The sequence below is a fragment of the Schistocerca serialis genome, chromosome 6, assembly GCF_023864345.2.
Source record: "Schistocerca serialis cubense isolate TAMUIC-IGC-003099 chromosome 6, iqSchSeri2.2, whole genome shotgun sequence".
Taxonomy (NCBI): Eukaryota; Metazoa; Arthropoda; class Insecta; order Orthoptera; family Acrididae; genus Schistocerca; species Schistocerca serialis.
In genome coordinates, this window is record NC_064643.1 from 644,781,459 (window position 1) to 644,793,769 (window position 12,311).

General features: G+C 38.6%; 1 protein-coding gene across 9 annotated transcripts in view; it reads right to left on the bottom strand.

Moving 5' to 3' along the window:
• The window catches only part of LOC126484060 (UPF0415 protein C7orf25 homolog), a 181,825-nt gene that overhangs the window by 110,625 nt on the left and 58,889 nt on the right, over positions 1-12,311 (bottom strand). For 2 of the 9 annotated variants that reach the window (XM_050107416.1, XM_050107414.1), the window contains exon 2: positions 3,875-4,109. The exons of 5 other annotated variants lie outside the window; for them this stretch is intronic. The gene's annotated coding sequence lies outside the window, so the exon portion shown is untranslated. Of the gene's footprint in view, positions 1-3,874; positions 4,110-4,152; positions 4,253-12,311 lie in introns of all 9 variants that reach the window. 2 more of the 9 variants (XM_050107417.1, XM_050107415.1) reach the window with 1 other exon arrangement.

A 12,311-nucleotide genomic window follows, 5' to 3' on the forward strand; every position in this document is an offset into this window, starting at 1 on the left:
GAACTAGCAGGAAGTACGTTTTTATCAGTAAACTCTTCCGGGCTAAGTTGCCGTGGTCGATCTGTAGAACTTCTTCTCCCTGACGTTTCGTTCTCAACTACGGAGAACATCTTCCGAGGTGAGTCGACGACTGGCTGCTAGGAGCTGGGGCCGCCGCTTATATAGAGATCGTAGGGGGCGCCACCACACGTCACGTGGCGTCGATGTGCAGCTATCTCTGGCTGTCTTCTGTTCTCTCGATTGCAGGCAATCGATTGTCACGTGATTGATGCAACGTCGACCGCCATATCTTATCCAATTTTAATCCTTCTTCTTTACGATTAAAATTGTATTGATGTTTGTGGATTTCAATTGCCTCTCTATACATACGTGTATAATAGTGCGACGTCCTCGCTAGCACGCTTGTTTCACCAAATTTTATGTCGTGATCTCCATCCTTAAAAACATGTTCCGCTACTGCCGATTTGTCGATATGTCCCAAGCGACAGTTTCTTTTGTGCTCCGTCAACCGTGGAGGACATTATTGCTAATATAGAGGCAGGAATTCGTCAGTTACCATCATATTCTGCTGATGAAATTAGAATGGAAACCTCCAGGATATTACGCAAAGCTAAGCCACCCAGCAGCAATCTGTCTCAAGGGGAAAGGAAGGCATTGCGGGAGATCAATGCAGACAAGAATGTTATTATAGTTGCCGCTGACAAGGGAAATGTTACTGTTTTAATGAATACTGAGGATTATCACAAGAAGATCAGTGATCTCCTGGAACCCAGCACATACAAGAAGTTGAAAAAGGATCCCACAACGAATGTGCTGAATGCCACCAATCGTCTGATAAAACAGTCTTCAATTCCTACAGAAGTTAAAAAGTATCTTTGTGAAACGGAGGCTTATCCTCCGAGATTATATGGATTACCAAAGTTACATAAACCTGATGTTCCTTTGAGACCAATAGTCAGCGCAATTGGAGCTCTTACCCAAGAACTAGCCAGACACCTTGCCTCTTTGTTACAACCTCACATAGGCAAAACTGAGAGTCATATTAAAAACTCTCTACACTTCATTGAGAAATTGAGGGAAATTACTGTCGGTCCTAATGACATACTTGTCAGTTTTGATATAGTGTCTTTGTTCACGATGGTTCCAGTTGATGAAGCTCTCTCCCTTATAGCCAATATGTTCCCTACTGATATAGTAGCCTTGTTCCAACACTGTCTATCCTCAACCTATTTTCAGTACAATGGTGAATTTAATGAACAGATCGATGGGGTAGCCATGGGAAGCCCCCTAAGTCCCGCAATTGCGAATTTATTCATGGAATATTTTGAACATCAAGCATTGCAGTCAGCCAAAAAAAGCCCCTCGAAGTGGTATCGGTATGTGGATGATACCTTTGTAATATGGAATCATGAGGAAGAAGACTTGAATGATTTTCTGGTACACTTAAATAGCATCAACCCAAAGATTGAATTTACTATGGAGAAGGAGAAGAATGGACAACTTAACTTCTTGGATGTATCAGTTATCAAACGGGCGGATGGGACCTTAGGCCATAAGGTCTACAGGAAAGGTACACATACCGATCGCTACCTCCATAAGAACTCAAACCACCACCCTAGGCAAAAGAGGGGGGTCATAAAAACACTAGTGGATAGGGTCAATAATATTTGTGAACCAGGCTACTTACAAGAAGAACTAAATCATTTACGAATGGCCTTTGCGAAAAATGGTTATACGAAAAACGAGATTAATCGAGCACTTCACCCAAATAGAAAAATGCCTAAAAATAGGAGACAGCAACAACCATCAGCTGGAAAAGTATTTCTCCCGTTCATCCATAATATCACGGATCGCATTGGAAAAGTACTAGCCAAGTTTCAGGTAGAGACCATTTTTAGACCTACTAAGAAAATTAGTGAATGCCTAAGATCAACAAAAGATGCTCGTCACCCCCTAGCCACCCCAGGGGTATATAAAATTCCGTGTAGTTGCGGCAGGGTTTACATAGGAACTACAAAAAGAAGCATCAATACACGGTTGACGGAGCACAAAAGAAACTGTCGCTTGGGACATATCGACAAATCGGCAGTAGCGGAACATGTTTTTAAGGATGGAGATCACGACATAAAATTTGGTGAAACAAGCGTGCTAGCGAGGACGTCGCACTATTATACACGTATGTATAGAGAGGCAATTGAAATCCACAAACATCAATACAATTTTAATCATAAAGAAGAAGGATTAAAATTGGATAAGATATGGCGGTCGACATTGCATCAATCACGTGACAATCGATTGCCTGCGATCGAGAGAACAGACGACAGCCAGAGATAGCTGCACATCGACGCCACGTGACGTGTGGTGGCGCCCCCTACGATCTCTATACAAGCGGCGGCCCCAGCTCCTAGCAGCCAGTCGTCGACTCACCTCGGAAGATGTTCTCCGTAGTTGAGAACGAAACGTCAGGGAGAAGAAGTTCTACAGATCGACCACGGCAACTTAGCCCGGAAGAGTTTACTGATAAAGACGCCGGCCGTGAAAGCCTACATGGAATGAGGAAGTACGTTGTCAATCGGCAGATCATTTTCACTTTGACATTTCTTGCATGCAGAGATGTACACCATTGGAGAGAAGTTAGACATGCTACTTCTACACAGCAATTGGTGGCATGAGACGTATTGCCAACAAATGTGGGAGCAGCTAGGGGAGTGTCATCTACATCTTGCATCAACATAAATTCCACCCTTATCATCTGTCACTACATCAGGCTCTTGGCAGATGTGATTTTGAAAGTTTTTTGTTGGTTTGCTCTGCATCACTTGGGATATTATACTTCGTTTTTCCCAAATTGTGTGCTCTTTACTGACATTGTAATGCTTATGAAGAACAATAATGTAAATTTACATGACATGCACTACCTGGGTAGCTGAAAATGCATCCTGGTTTTGTCAGGTACAACAACTACAACCATGAAGCATAAACCTGTGGTGCAACATCATGGAAAATTCCATTGTGGTACCATACTTCATTCCAGGGATGTTAATTGCAAATACATATGCACATTTTCATATGAACATTCTATGTGTTGACCCAGAAGTAGTTCCACGCAACAGTATATGTGGTCCAAACACGATGGCTGCCCAGCATACACTTCCCATGTTGAAATTCAAGTGATGAATGAAAAGTTTCCTGACTGGTGGATAGGACAGAATGCTACAGTACAATGGCTGGCAAGGTCTTTTTATTTGACTCTTCTTGATTTTTTTCTATGTGGAGCACTGAAAAATGTAGTTTATCATGAAGCTCCAACTACACCAGACAATATGTGCCATCAAATTGCCTCAGCATGCACTGGCCTATCATCCAATGTTTTTCGTCTGTTCACCTATCTTTTGAAAGTGATTGCAAATGTGCACTGCAGTCAATGGTAAACAATTTGAGCACATACTTAAGTAAAGTGTAACACTATGTTTAGTTAAAAAATGTACTTATTTTGTTGGTGATGTACTCTCACTCATTCTCAATAAACTGTTTAGTTTATTTAAAGCATATTCCATTCAATTATAATTTCATGTAATATCTGCAGACACATTTGTCTGACAGCAGTTGGTTTACTTTCAGAAGTGTTCTGGTGTCTGCAGATAAAGACCAGACAGAAACCATTCTTTCTTTCTTTCCTGCTTCCCCCCCCCCCCCCCCCCCCCCCCCCCGCCCCCAAAATAATAATAATAATAATAATAATAATCTACTGAAGTTAATATAGTAGTTTCCCTTTCCCATTGAACAGAAGTGTTTATTATTATGGAGAATGAGTGACCGACATTTCTACAAAATAGCATATGCCGTAGTTCCACATACAAAAATCATGACTTACCCTTTATCTACTTCATATAGGAAATGAGATTGGCATTGACCTGTCATGCTGCATATAACAACAGAGCCTTGCATGACATATCTGCTTGGCAGTATTTACATCACAACAGCTGACTCTGGCCACATTGCTTTCCAATTTTAGAACGTTTCTTGGATTCTTTTGCAAAAAGTTTCAACCTCAGCGTTAACAAGCACTATATAACTGCACTCATCTTTTGAAGCACTTTCGGATGTCACTATAAAAAGTATAACATTCTATTTTTAAAAAATCATACTTATTTCAATATCTTGATCAATACAAGAGTTAAGGCACTGTATCACATATAAAAGTACATGCCTCTCAGTGTACTGTCATTCGCCAAAAACCTCGTATCAATACCTGGAACCATTCACAAAATAAAAGCAGTATTACATATTATGTGACTCACACTGTATATCATAGAATGCACATAATTCAAGGTATAGAGCAACATTTCTGAAAATAGAATAGACAATTTGTTAATTTTACATAACTAAATTTGAAAGAAGCCTTACCTTACAGCAATCCATCATGTTACTCTATTTCAGCTAATGCCATCAAAAGATGTAAATGAAACTTTTTTTCTTTTTCACATGCTACAAGTGAAACATTGGCACAAAGACTGTAGGTCTATTGCTTATATGTGTAAAAAAGATATCATAAATGTCTCTCTCTCTCTCTCTCTCTCTCTCTCTCTCTCTCTCTCTCTCTCTCTCTCTCTCTCATCACTTGCCTTCTATGCTTGTGTAACAACTATTTGTAAGAATGGAGTTATAAACTGTGTTTTGTAAAAGTTTAATGAGAGCCCATTTGCAGAGAATCATTTAATGATTTTCTGAAAAACATTGTTTGCAATTTCACCAGTTAATTCTTGTCTGTTGAGTGTGATAGCTATACTTGTATCATCAGCAAAAAGTACCAGCTTTGTATCTTTGTGAATATAGAATGGCAAGTCATTAATATATATTAAGAACAGCAGAGGACCCAAGACCGAACCTTGCGGCACCCCATTCTCGATTGTTCTCCAATTTGAGAATTGTGATTTCTCAAATTGCATATTATGTGAACTGCTTATTTCAACTTTCTGCACTCTTCCAGTTAGGTACGATTTAAACCATTTGCGCACTGTCCCATTCATCCCACAGTACTTGAGCTTATCTAGAAGTATTCCATGATTTACACAATCAAAAGCCTTTGAGAGACCACAAAAAATCCCAGTGAGTGACTTCCGGTTACTCAGAGCATTTAATATTTCATGAGTGAAAGTATATATAGCATTTTCCGTTGAAAAACCTTTCTGGAAACCAAATTGACATTTTGTTAAAACTTTATTTTTACAAAGGTGTGAAGCTACTCTATTATACATTACTTTTTCAAGAATTTTGGATAAGGCAGTCAGAAGAGAGATTGCGCAGTAGTTATTGACATCAGACATATTCCCTTTTTTATGCAGTGGTTTGACAATGGCATACTTCATCCTATCTGGGAAAATACCCTGCTTCAGAGAGCTATCACGTATGTAGCTAAGAATCCCACTTATCTCTTGGGAACAAGCTTTCATTATCCTTCTGGAAATGCCATCAATTCCATGTGAGCTTTTAGTCTTGAGAGAGTTTATTATCTTCCTAATTTCAGAAGGAGAGGTGGGTGGAATTTCAATTGTATCAAATTGTGTGGGTAAGGCCTCTTCCATTAACTGCCTTGCTTCTTCTTTTTCAACTTCCAGCTTGTTGTTTGTCAAGTTTCCATTCATTTTGATGATAGTGCCGTCATCCTGTACTCTTGGTTGCCCTCTCTCCCTTGCAATAATATTCCAAATTGTTTTGATTTTGTTATCAGAGGTATTAATCTCAGACATGATGCACATGCTTCTGGACTTTTTAATAACCTTTCTTAATGTAGCACAGTAGTTTTTATAATATTTGGCTGTTTCTGGGTCATTACTCTTTCTTGTTGTTAGATACAGTTCCCTTTTGTGGTTACACTTTTATTCCTTTAGTGAGCCAAGGTTTTTTGCATGGTTTCTTACAATTAGATTTAACTACTTTCTTGGGGAAACAGTTTTCAAATTCTCTTACAAGCGTATCATGAAATAAGTTATATTTTAAATTAGCATCGGGTTCCTTGTACATCTCATCCCAATCTAACTGCTGAAGATTTTCCCTGAAATTTCTAATTGTTGAGTCATTAACTGAACGCACAACTTTGGTGGGTAGTTTTGAATTACTGAATGGAGCTATGTCATATACTGTAACTAGCTGAGCACCATGATCAGAAAGGCCATTCTCAAAAGGACAAGAATTTATGTTATTAAACTTATCTTGGTGTATAAAAGTGTTATCTATCAATGTGCTGCTGTCCTTTACTACCCAAGTAGGAAAATTAATGACAGATGTCAAACTGAAAGAACCAAGCAAGACTTCGAGGTCATTCTTCCTATTACACTCTTTCAGTGAATCAACATTGAAGCCCCCACAAATAATAATTTGCTTTCCCCTGTGTGACAGATAGCACAACAAGGCATCCAAGTTTTCCAAGAAAAAATGAAAGTTTCCAGAAGGGGGCCTATATACTGTTACAATTATAAGAGTGCCCTCCTTCAGTTTAAGCTGACAGGCGCGTGTTTCTATATGTTGCTCTGGAGAAAACTAAAATCTGGCGAGTGATCATGTAAATGGCACTGTCAGTAGAGCAACCCTTCTGAAACCCTAACTGTGCTTTGCTGAGGATATTACTGTTGCTAATGTGAGCTACTGATCCAGGATACATCACATTCTTAAAAATTTTGGAAAATGATGTCAGCAGTGAAACAGGGCAGTAGTTATTGGCACCTCTTTTATCAAATTTCTTAAAATGGGGTTTGACAACAGTATATTTCAGTCTCTCTGGAAAAAGACTGAGTTAATAATGCATTACATATTTCAGATAAGACTGGGCTTATTATATGGGAACAAATCTTTAGTACTCTATTGGAAACATCATCAAAACCAGATGGGCTTTTATTTTTGAGAGAAAGTATAATTTTCTTAACTTCAGAAGCAGAAGTTGGTGATATATTCATTTGGTTGGATTTTATGGAAGCTACTTTTCAAAACATCTGCTGTGACTGTTCTCTTGAAATATTTCTCTCTATGCTTTCTACTACATTTAACAAATGATTATTAAATACATTTGCTACCTGTGAATTGTCATTTATAACCCTTCCATTCAGTTCAGTAGTGATGATGTGTTGTTCTGTGGATGGTAGTCCTGTCTCTCATTTCACTACATTCCATATACTCTTATGTCTGGTGTCACATTTACTGATTTCTGACATGTACATGTACCTTGATTTTAAATAACCTTTCTTAGTAATTTTGAGTAGTTTTTGTAGAGTGCAACTACTGCAGGATCCCTACTTGTTCTTGCCAAAACTTACACATCCCTTTTCCTTTCCAAGATACTTTTAATGCCTCTAGTGAGCCACAGTTTTTTAAATGGCCGTTTAGTGTCCATTCTGATTAGCTTATTCGGAAAGCTATTTGCAGATAATGGTAATGTCGACTGGGGTTACTTTGGTCCAACACACACACACACACACACACACACACACACACACACACACACACACACACACACACACAAAAAGATTTAAATTTTTATGCTGAAGAAACAAAACAAGATATATTGGTATTTTTGGGATTAAAATATATTTTATACCCTGCTTGAGAGTATTTTAGTAGTTTTGAGTAATTTAAAATTTTTACCTTTGGCAACACTGGAGTTCTCGTAAATCTTTGTTATGATGTATGATTTGTTTACCTCCAAACTTTTCATCATGGAAGAATTCAGTAACAAGATGAAAATAAGGTAAGTGTCAAAATATCATCTTTCGTATTCTTTTACCAATGTGTGATACATGTTTTTCCTTATTCTTTTTTTAAACAGTACATGTTCAACTTTTTGAAAATTTCACCTAAAAGCTAGTTTTTTGGGGCTACTTTGTACCAGGCCTAATTTGGACTAAAGTAGCCCAATCAATTTACAAATATGTTTTTTACTTCCAAACTGAAACAAAAATATTTTTACTGACATTGTTGTATACATTACTGTTGTGCAATATTATTTTGGTTGTTTTTGTTCCAGTTTCTGCTCACAGAATGACGAGAATCTACAAGAGAAAGCCAGATTCAAGAAAGTACACTGATTATAATGCTATGATCATGGAAGCTTGGAGTAAGGACACAAGTCAGTATTACTATGAACCTAGAAGCACAGTAATAAATAAGCTTAAAACCTATGGTTTACTGGTACTGGCAGGCCTACGTACAAAAAAAACATGGCCATCCTACAGTTTTAAATCAAGAAGAAGAACAAGCCTTTGAAGCTCATTAGCTACATTTGGATTTCCTATCACTGATCTTGATCTAAGATACTCCATAAAATACTATATTGACAAACAGGGGCATACAGTAAAGAGTTTTAAAAACATCTGAACCTGCAAGATGACCCTGGAGCAAGCAAGATCATATTGTAAAAGGGGGCAGAAAAACGTTGAACACATAATGGAGTCAACAAAGTCTTGTATTTCTTTAATGGTTTGTGGAAGTGGCTGTGGAGAGATGTAACCACCCTACATGGTGTATAAGTCTGAGCATTTATGGTCAACATGGACTGAAGGTGGTCCTGCAGGATGCAGGTACAACAGAACAAAGAGTGGGTGGTTTGATTTGGGGACATTAAATAATTGTTTTTTCGATACTTTGTATTGTCGTTTCATTACCTGATGGTTGCGTAAGGGCTTACAACAGCCTGGTTGTGTAAGGGGTTACAATAGCCCAACATGTGATTTGTATTCAATTTGCATTAAAATAAGTGAGTGGTCCAAAGTAGACCCGAGCAGGGGTTGCTTTGTTCCAACATTTAAAAAATAGTGAAAAAATTTAAACGATAATTTCTTTTAAAAATGTTGACAGTTTACTTCTTTATGCTTTCTTAATTACCTTACTTCCTCGGTTGAAAAAGCTACCTGGTGTCAAGGTTGTGATTGGGGACAAGTTAAGTTTCCATATCAACTTCGCTTGTGAGGATAACAATGTAAAGTTTGTGTGTTTGCCATCCAACTTGACACATATCACCCAACCATTGGACATCACCTACTATGGCCCTATGAAAAAGAAGTAAGATATTGACATCGTGGAAGGAAAAAAACAAGTCAATGACAGGCTTGCCCAAGGACTAATTTCCTAAACTGCTAAAACAGCTGGTTAGTTGATTGTACGTAGAAAAGAAGGAAAATATGATACGTGGTTTTAAAAAAAACAGGTATGATACCTTTTGACTGGAGTGCTTGCCTCAATGTGGTAACTTCAACAGAACTATGAAATGTCTAATTGGAGAAAGTTTCATGCAACACTTGCAGAAAAAAGGAAGGATGTGACAAAAAGTACTAGGCCAACTGAGAAACATAAGAAGTTGGATGTTCCAGCTGGAAAAAGTTCTTGTTCAAATTGTTCGATGAGTTGAGTGAAAATGAAATGGACTTTGAAGGTGCACCAACTTCTACACCTAAGCTGAAAAAAGGGGCCCGACATTGAAAACAAGAACCAGCAAGTGAATCAGATAACTCTAGTTCTTACAGTCTTCATGATCACAGTGCTTCTGATGATGGCTCACACCTTTCTGTAACTGAAAGTGAATCTGAAGATTTCTATGAAGAAGTTGGTACCATCGAGCCTATCAAGGAAACACCACTGGCACTGGACCTAGAATCATTAAATCATAACCTGAAAGATGTTGACTTCGTTATTGTCATGTATGAAGGAAAGTACTAGCCAGGTTTGATAACAAAAGTGCATAATGGGGGAGAGTTCAGCACTACAGTAGACTGTATGAGCAAGACCAAAAAGTCCTGGAAGTGGCCCAGCAAAAAGGATATTCTTGTTCACGAGTGGACTGACATGAAGAAAAAAATCACCCCTCCCAAGCACATGAAACGAGGACACTTTAATGTCCCTGAGATGGCTGATTTTGAGTTGGTATAAGAAATTAGTATTAAAAACAAAAATAAATGTTTTTCATGTTTTTAAAACCAAATCTAAAATTTTATTTTCTTTATAGGTATTTAAATGAGTAAATAATTGTTTTTTGATACTTTGTCCATGAACCATGGACCTTGTCATTGGTGGAGAGGCTTGCGTGCCTCAGCGATACAGATGGTAGGTGCAACCACAACGGAGGGGTATCTGTTGAGAGGCCAGACAAATGTATGGTTCCTGAAGAGGGGCAGCAGCCTTTTCAGTAGTTGCAGGGGCAACAGTCTGGATAATTCACTGATCTGGCCTTGCAACACTAACCAAAACGGCCCTGCTGTGCTGGTACTGCGAACGGCTGAAAGCAAGGGGAAACTACAGCCGTAATTTTTCCCGAGGGCATGCAGCTTTACTGTATGGTTAAACGATGATGGCGTCCTCTTGGATAAAATATTGTTGTTGTTGTTGTTGTTGTTGTTGTTGTGGTCTTCAGTCCTGAGACTGGTTTGATGCAGCTCTCCATGCTACTCTATCCTGTGCAAGCTTCTTCATCTCCCAGTACCTACTGCAGCCTACATCCTTCTGAATCTGCTTAGTGTATTCATCTCTTGGTCTCTCTCTACAGTTTTTGCCCTCCACTCTGCTCTCCAGTACTAAATTGGTGATCCCTTGATGCCTCAGAACATGTCCTACCAACCGATCCCTTCTTCTAGTCAAGTTGTGCCACAAACTCCTCTTCTCCCCAATTCTATTCAATACCTCCTCATTAGTTATGTGATCTACCCATATAATCTTCAGCATTCTTCTGTAGCACCACATTTCGAAAGCTTATATTCTCTTCTTGTTTAAACTATTTATCGTCCACGTTTCACTTCCATACATGGCTACACTCCATACAAATACTTTCAGAAACGACTTCCTGACGCTTAAATCTATACTCGATGTTAACAAATTTCTCTTCTTCAGAAGAGATAAAATTCAGATAAAATATTCCGGAGGTAAAATAGTCCCCCATTCGGATCTCCGGGCGGGGACTACTCAAGAGGACGTCGTTCTCAGGAGAAAGAAAACTGGCGTTCTACGGATCGGAGCGTGGAATGTCAGATCCCTTAATCGGGCAGGTAGGTTACAATATTAAAAAAGGGAAATGGATAGGTTAAAGTTAGATATAGTGGGAATCATTCAAGTTCTGTGTCAGGAGGAACAAGACTTTTGGTCAGGGGAATACAGGGTTATTAATACAAAATCAAATAGGGGTAATGCAGGAGTAGGTTTAATAATGAATAAAAAAATAGGAGTACGGGTAAGCTACTACAAACAGCATACTGAACGCATTATTGTGGCCAAGATAGACACGAAGCCAACGCCTACTACAGCAGTACAAGTTTATATGCCAACTAGCTCTGCAGATGACGAAGAAATTGATGAAATGTATGATGAGATAAAAGAAATTATTCAGGTAGTGAAGGGAGACGAAAATTTAATAGGGAGAGAAGGAAACATAGTAGGTCAATATGGATTGGGGCTAAGAAATGAAAGAGGAAGTCGCCTGGTAGAATTTTGTGCAGAGCATAACTTAATCATAGCTAACACTTGGTTCAAGAATCATTAAAGAAGGTTGTATACATGGAAGAATCCTGGAGATACTAAAAGGTATCAGATAGATTATATAATGGTAAGACAGAGATTTAGGAACCAGGTTTCAAATTGTATGACATTTCCAGGGGCAGATGTGTACTCTGACCACAATCTATTGGTTATGACCTGTAGATTAAAACTGAAGTAACTGCAAAAAGGTAGGAATTTAAGGAGATGGGACCTGGATAAACTGAAAGAACCAGAGGTTGTACAGAGTTCCAGGGAGACCATAAGGGAACAATAGCCAGGAATGGGGGAAAGAAATACAGTAGACGAAGAATGGGTAGCTTTGAGGGATGAAATAGTGAAGGCAGTAGAGAATCAAATAGGTAAAAAGACGAGGGCTAGTAAAAATCCTTGGGTAACAGAAGAAATATTGAACTTAATTGATCAAAGGAGAAAATATAAAAATGCAGTAAATGAAGCAGGCAAAAAGGAATACAAACGTCTCAAAAATGAGATCGACAGGAAGTGCAAAATGGCTAAGCAGGGATGGCTAGAGGACAAATCTAAGGATGTAGAGGCTTGTCTCACCAGGGGTAAGATAGATACTGCCTACAGGAAAATTAAACAGACCTTTGGAGAAAAGAGAACCACTTGTATGACTATCAAGAGCTCAGATGGAAACCCAGTTCTAAGCAAAGAAGGGAAAGCAGAAAGGTGGAAGGAGTATATAGAGGGTCTATACAAGGGCGATGTACTTGAGGACAATATTATGGAAATGGAAGAGGATGTAGATGAAGATGAAATGAGAGATATAATACTGCGTG